This window comes from Dreissena polymorpha, chromosome 6, assembly GCF_020536995.1.
Source record: "Dreissena polymorpha isolate Duluth1 chromosome 6, UMN_Dpol_1.0, whole genome shotgun sequence".
In the NCBI taxonomy this organism is placed as follows: Eukaryota; Metazoa; Mollusca; class Bivalvia; order Myida; family Dreissenidae; genus Dreissena; species Dreissena polymorpha.
The window spans coordinates 65,873,116-65,880,138 of NC_068360.1; positions in this window are offsets into that span (position 1 = coordinate 65,873,116).

Consider the following 7,023-nt stretch of genomic DNA (forward strand, 5'->3'; position numbering starts at 1 on the left):
TTTGAAATGTTTTATTTCCTAGGGAATGCAAACCAAAAAACCAGGTTTAAACAAAATAATTATTGTTTATTTTTATTTGCCTGCAATAACATTATGTATACGATATGAAACAAACTATTTACACAATAATTATAATGTATAATTTAGCGGATTTTTAAATCACAATCACATCATTTCAAAATGGAATTTCTACATAATAGTTTTAACTATGCAAGCAATTAACAGACAAGTCAATAATGGAGACTCGGCCTGGGAAAAAACTGGTCTTAATGCATTGTGAGGAACGTCTCGTCCTAGATAAGCATGTGCAGTCTGCACAGGCTAATCAGGGACGACACTTATCGCCTTATCTATTACACGAAAATACCATAAAGCGGTAAGTGTCGCCTCTATATAGTCTGTGCAGACTCGGAAACTTTACGTATATGCATTTAGCCCACTTTTCCCAGACCGAGGCGCAATGTAACACAAACACTCATATTTCCAAGGGTTTGATTGTATCTGAAAACTTCTGAGCTCCCCATAATTTGGAGCTATATTGTCATTAAACGTCAACGACTTGACGTGATGTAAGTGTGAAAGAGAAGTCTCCGTCACGTTAAAAACTGCCTGGTCCACACCTAAGGCACGTTTGTAATCCAAAAGTAATACTTTTTCACTCGACATCGAACAAAGTACCTTTCCCGCCGGAAATCCGCAATGCGGAGAATTCCGGTGAAGAACGAGGCTCGTACCACATGATTCCAGATCGTTCGAAACTAATTGTCTTAATCCCGCCACAGTGAGATCACACGGGAATGATTTCAGTTGAACTATCTGTAACTTCGGGCTGAATGTTTCGGCCGTTTGTTCTATGGAGAAGGTAAGCAACTTGTTTTGAAAATGCTCGTTAACGACTATGCTATTTAGCGTTGCGTGTGTAAAACGCGGCTGTACTACGGGACCCGTCGCCTCCTTGTACTCCACCTGTGAAATACGTTCGTGATTTATCAAACCTTTTCCACTCAGAAGCAATGCAAATTACAAGTTATATTTAACATTAAAGCACTTTAAAGAACACAATACTTTCAATGTTCTTCCTTAATAAGTCTTCAATAAAAAGGTGAATATAGGCCAAAGAAGGTATTCCAGAAACAAAGAACATTACAACTTAAAAATATATGTTATTTGTAGCCTATTAACGGAATTTTCTTAAAATATACATACATGTATTAAAGGGGCCTTTTTACAGATTTTGACATGTTTTGAATTTTGTTTTTAAATATTGATAAATGTAAACATTGGATCTAAAACGCTCCAGTAAAAAATCTAGAATAAAATTTGAAAAAAAGATAAACAAAGTAACCCTCGAACCACTGACCCCTGGAGTCCTAGTGTAAAAAGTCTATCACTTAGACCACTCGACCATCCGTGCTCATACAATAGAAGATGTATTTTATACTTTATATAAACAATCCTCGTAGTTTCACAAAATATAACCACAACAACATAACTCTCCAAATTATTCAATCGTTTCGCATTGCAACGCTTTATAATTTTTAATCAAAATATGCCTAATATAGCTATTTCAGAGCATGGTAAATGTTCAGAATTACTGTTTCCTCGCCAATATCATAACTAAAATGAAAACTTGCGAATCTAAAACAACTTTTTTTAAATTTTGTCAATTTACCAAAACGTGAAAAGGCCCCTTTAAAACGATCCCTACTCCATCTTTTAACATATTTATTTATCGAGCAACGCACATGAAGCATTATTTCATGCGCGTTTTGAAAATATTTATATGAAGTATCAACGAAAAACATTAAGTAAAAATAGTACCAAAACATAAATTGATAAGAAAGACAATATCTAAACATAGTATGTATTTAAGAAAAACGGCAATTTTATAACTTCAGGATAATATTTATTTGTTTATAAGATGTTTCTTAAACACGACCTCGTATATAAAATTACCGGTATGGCGAACTCGGTTCGCGTGAGCACGCGCTCGGTGACCCCCAATCCCCCGTCCTTTCCGATCGTCCCTAAACACGTTCCTGTCGAGCATTACCTCGAGCCAGCCGTCCTCAAGGGCGGCAACTCCGTGTGGCTGAGCCGAATGCAGAGTTACCCTCTTGCCCTTGTCCTCTAGAACCGCCATTGTTGTCATGGGGTAGTAGTTGGTTTCAATCGGGCGCTGTCCGTTATTTCGCCTGCCCATCAGCCTGAATCCGTTCTGGTCGGTGAAGAACAGGTCCTCGTTATCTACGTCCGTTTGCAGTCGCATGATGATTTCGGTATTCACCAGCAACGGCTTGATGTTCAGGTAGATTTCGTTAGTGATGAACACCGACGACGCCTTGACTTCATCAACGTTATAAATGGTGAATTTCTGTGATATGTATCGTTTTCGATTGATATGTATTTCGTTTAGCTTTTGCTCTTTTCATCGAAAATTAAAACGCTAGATTCAACGGCTTCTTTCGGTCTTGTTGCAGTCTGTGAGATTGTGAATGTCCGGACCTCATACGGTGACAACTTCACAGGAAACGACTAAATACTCAGCCCATTATGTGTGGGATGGATGGGTTCGGACGCCTGATACTGCTTTGAGTTTCCTTCCTCATCCGTCACCACTACATGACCCTGAGCGATGCATACATTTACAACGTCCTCGCGCGCAACGTCAACCGGATTCGCGACTACGATTTTCAGTTGTTCGCCCAACCGGATTCGCGACTACGATTTTCAGTTGTTCGCTCTGAAATTTCAATTCGTTCAACAACAGCAGCGATGTCGGGCAATCCTTGCTGACGCTGTTTTTCAGTGCTGTCGTCGAGCTTACTGATCCATTCGTGAGCAACAGAGCAAGAGTGGACGCGAATCCGGCTTAGTTGTTGTTTACATCCGAATCGAATTTGTACATTTAGTACACTATTATTGTGTTAATATTAGTACACATCCGCATTGACGAATTGTCCAACTTAAAGTTTACCGTTTGCACCGATACTACTTGAGACACTGAGAATGAGAGTTTAGGGAAACGTGTTATTTTGTTACTTTTACTGCTGTCATATATACAGTTACTTGAAAATGCTGAATAACCAGTATCAGAAACTCAACCATCATGGCAACAATTATTTGAAAATTCTGGCACAGCTGTAACGCTACGCTCACACTCACAAGGACCTTTAAGAAAAAACCCTCTAAACATACTTAAAAATATACGAAGGCTACAACTGTCAAATTCCTACATACACATCATGGTTAGAACGGTAACAAGCAAAATCGCTTATAAAAGCGATAAATACGCCAACTATACGGTAGCATAGACATCAATCGTTCTAACAGTCCATTCATGTTGTTAAAAAATTCTTGATTGAACACAGGTATGCAACGATCACCATAAATATGTAGAAATTGAATAATGATGGCGTTTTACACATATGCAGCACAAATTAACACTCGGCCTACAAATAGACCAAGATGAATCGGTTACTAACACAACACGCAGTATGAAGTCATGTTTATTGCCATTTGAAGACTTGAAAGATGTTTCATATATTCAGAGAAAATAGCAGTTGCCATTACAAAGGTCAAACAATCCCAAAAATGAGAATATGTTGTCCTATCAAATTGTTTATGCTTTTCTGTCATTAACAAAGTCATCGCACCGGTTACCTTCTAGTGCAGCTGAAATAATTCAGGTTCAGAATATCAACGCTGAAAAGCTATAATATAAAAATAAAACATTCGGTAACATGAAAAAGCCAGCATTTACATGATACAAATACTTGAAACTTTAGTTGGCGTCCGAAAACTGCACTTCCTATATTCAAAGTACAATCATTGATCTCAATTTCAAATTGCATTTGTTTTTCTAAAAAGCAACCACTTCGGCATTTTATCGAATTTTAGTCGGTTACAAATTGGTATCGTCACTTCGTAAAAAGACTATTTTGTTCCGATCTTTTTTTATTATTTCATAACGATTCGTTATTTATTTTACTATATATTGTAATAAGAAACCAGTAAGTGTTATTTGTACTTATTTTTTGATGATTGTCTAGGAGTACGCGTAGTGTACAAAGAACTTATTTCAAAACATACTTGAATACAAGAAACCGTCGGAGACGGGTGATGCTCCCGAAAGTGTTTTTTGTCACAATATTGCACTATATATTCAGATAAAAGGAAACGTCTTGAGGGGCATAACTTTGGACAAAATAATACGATGGGTGGTTTATCAACTTAAAAATTTCAAAGGGCCATAACTCTCTAAATAAATCATCTAACCAGAACCCACTAGTAACATGCGCATCTCCTCAAGGTAGTTAAGCTTCCCATAAAGCTTCATTGAAGTCCAGTCAGTCGTTGGGGAGAAATAGCCCGGACAAGAATTGCACTATATGTACAGTTTATAGAAAACTTCAAAGGGCCATAACTCTGTGAAATATCATCCGACCATAACCAGCTGATAACATTCACATTTCCTGTTGGTAGTGAAGATTCCCATAAAGTTTCATTGAATTCCCGTGAAAAGTTGCTGAGCAATAGCTCGGATAAGAATTGCACTATATGTACAATGGAAAATTTCAAAGGGCCATAACTCTGTGAAAAATCATTCGACCATAACCGGCTGATAATATGCACATCTCCTGTTGGTAGTGAAGCTTCCCATTAAGTTTCATTGAATTCTCGTAATAAGTTGCTGAGAAATAGCTCGGACAAGAATTGCACTATATGTACAATGGAAAATTTCAAAGGGCCATAACTCTGTGAAAAATCATCCGACCAGAACCCGCTGTTTATATGCACATCTCCTCTTGGTAGTGAAGCTTCATATAAGTTTCATTGAATTCCGGTCATTAGTTGCTGAGAATTAGCCCGGACAAGAATTGCACTATATGAACAGTTATAGGAAAATTTCAAAGGCCCATAACTCTGTGAAAAATCATCCGACCAGACCCGGCTGATAATATGCACATCCCCTCTTGGTAGTGAAGCTTCCCATAAAGTTTAATTGAATTCCGGTCATTAAATGCTGAGAAATAGCCCGGACAAAAATTGTGCACGGACGGACGGGAGGACGGACGGACGGACGAAGCGGCGACTATATGCTCCCCCCAAAAGTTTTTTGGGGGGAGCATAATAACCTACAAGCCAACGACCATGTTTATGATTGGACCGTATTTGTTCTAGTGACTCTAGTGGATGCAACAAGTTATGCATACACGTTATTTAGAGGTAAACTTGTTATTGTGTTGAGCCAAATATGTAAGTATGCAAAGCTGTGAGTGATAAGCGATGCGACCGAACTTTGAGTCGAAACTCTTAATATTGAACAGATCAAGTGGACTATTGACGCAAAGGGTGTCGCTGGCGGAAATTTATATTTACTGCACAGTAGCTGTAACCACAGCTATCACAAGAACAATCCTTTCAATACATGTCTTTGTAAATTATCTTATAAAATTAAAATCTCAGCAATATGTTATGAAAAGGTCTGTTTTACAAATGTTTGTTTTGCATCAAAAATGTAAAGGTAAATAGAAATCATTAACAATAATAACAATACTACAATGTTTTGTATCTAGTAGGGATACATATAAATATACACAGGAAATAGTGCAATTTGTTCTGTGTAAATACTACAATTGACCATCATCACATGGTGTGTAATGCCTGCAAGGATTTGATACGAACCATAAACATTAAAGTAGTAGATAATTTTCATAAAAAAACATATCAACGTTTACATAAGTGTTTACAAATTAAAATGCTATTAGACAAAGCGGAAAAATCGCAAATACATTTAAAGAAATACAACGTTAAAACACGGTAAGAAACATAATTAAAATTCGTATATGAATAACATGTTCATGTCACATATAAAACATACATAATTTTACTACAATAGTTAACATGAAACAAGAAATTCAAAGATACAATCCATACATAAAAACGGAAAGCACAACAACCCTTATAATGCCATCCATCTAAGTACCAAATGTCTGTGACATATTGCATTTTTTCAAAATCTGCTATTCCATTACAAAAGTTACACAATCTATTAATAAGTCATGTAACAATACAATGAAAACATGACATGAATACAGTTGCAGCGTTACGCTGTCACTTTTTGGTCCACAACCCACACACAGGCAATTAGCCCGTGACTGCCATTAACATAAAGTTCACACATGCTTCCAATGACAAAACACAAACATAATTGTATACAAAACACACAAACACTGTTGAAAGAAATCGAGTTCTTAAAAATAAAATATTCAAACATTATTAATTCTCACACCGAAGCTACACACCCTTGACGGAGTAACCCCCTTTGGGGCAAGTACACACATACATGTTTACTTCATTTTGAAATAATGAAGATATATCAATGTGTTCCAATGCAATCACAGACTGCAACAATTCAAGATACTACAGACACCATAATTAGAAATTAATAAAAAAATACAGTGAATACCTGATCATAATAACTCCGTTCAGCATCACCCTGTGTCTCTTTTATCACATAATAATAGACCCACTGCGGTGAAGGCAACACTGTGAGCGTTTTTATTTGCTGTATATGTCTTCTTTTGCGAATCAACTGCTCCTCATACACAGTAACATTCAAATATGTCATAAACAAGTTTACTTATTCATAAAATATTATTATCTCTGACCACTTGTAGAGTGAACTATATTGTGAAAGCATGCAGTTATCCTACACATCTTTTTATTTCAGTAACAATACGTTTAAAAGGATTTAACACTTCTTATTTAACGTTTATTTTATAAAACTAGTAAAATAAAATTACAAACCTTTTAAAACCTCTTAGTCAAAATATAATTCGAACAGACAATCCTATGTATCGTTTTCCATGTAATTGTCTCGATGAAAACAGCAACACAAAACACTATTATCGTACACATTAAAATGCTTTGCACATTTGAACTAAATTAGAATTCTTCTTGCAATTGCAATTGAGTTTACCACCGTTAATCCGGTATCGAAATAAAAGATGGGTTTGT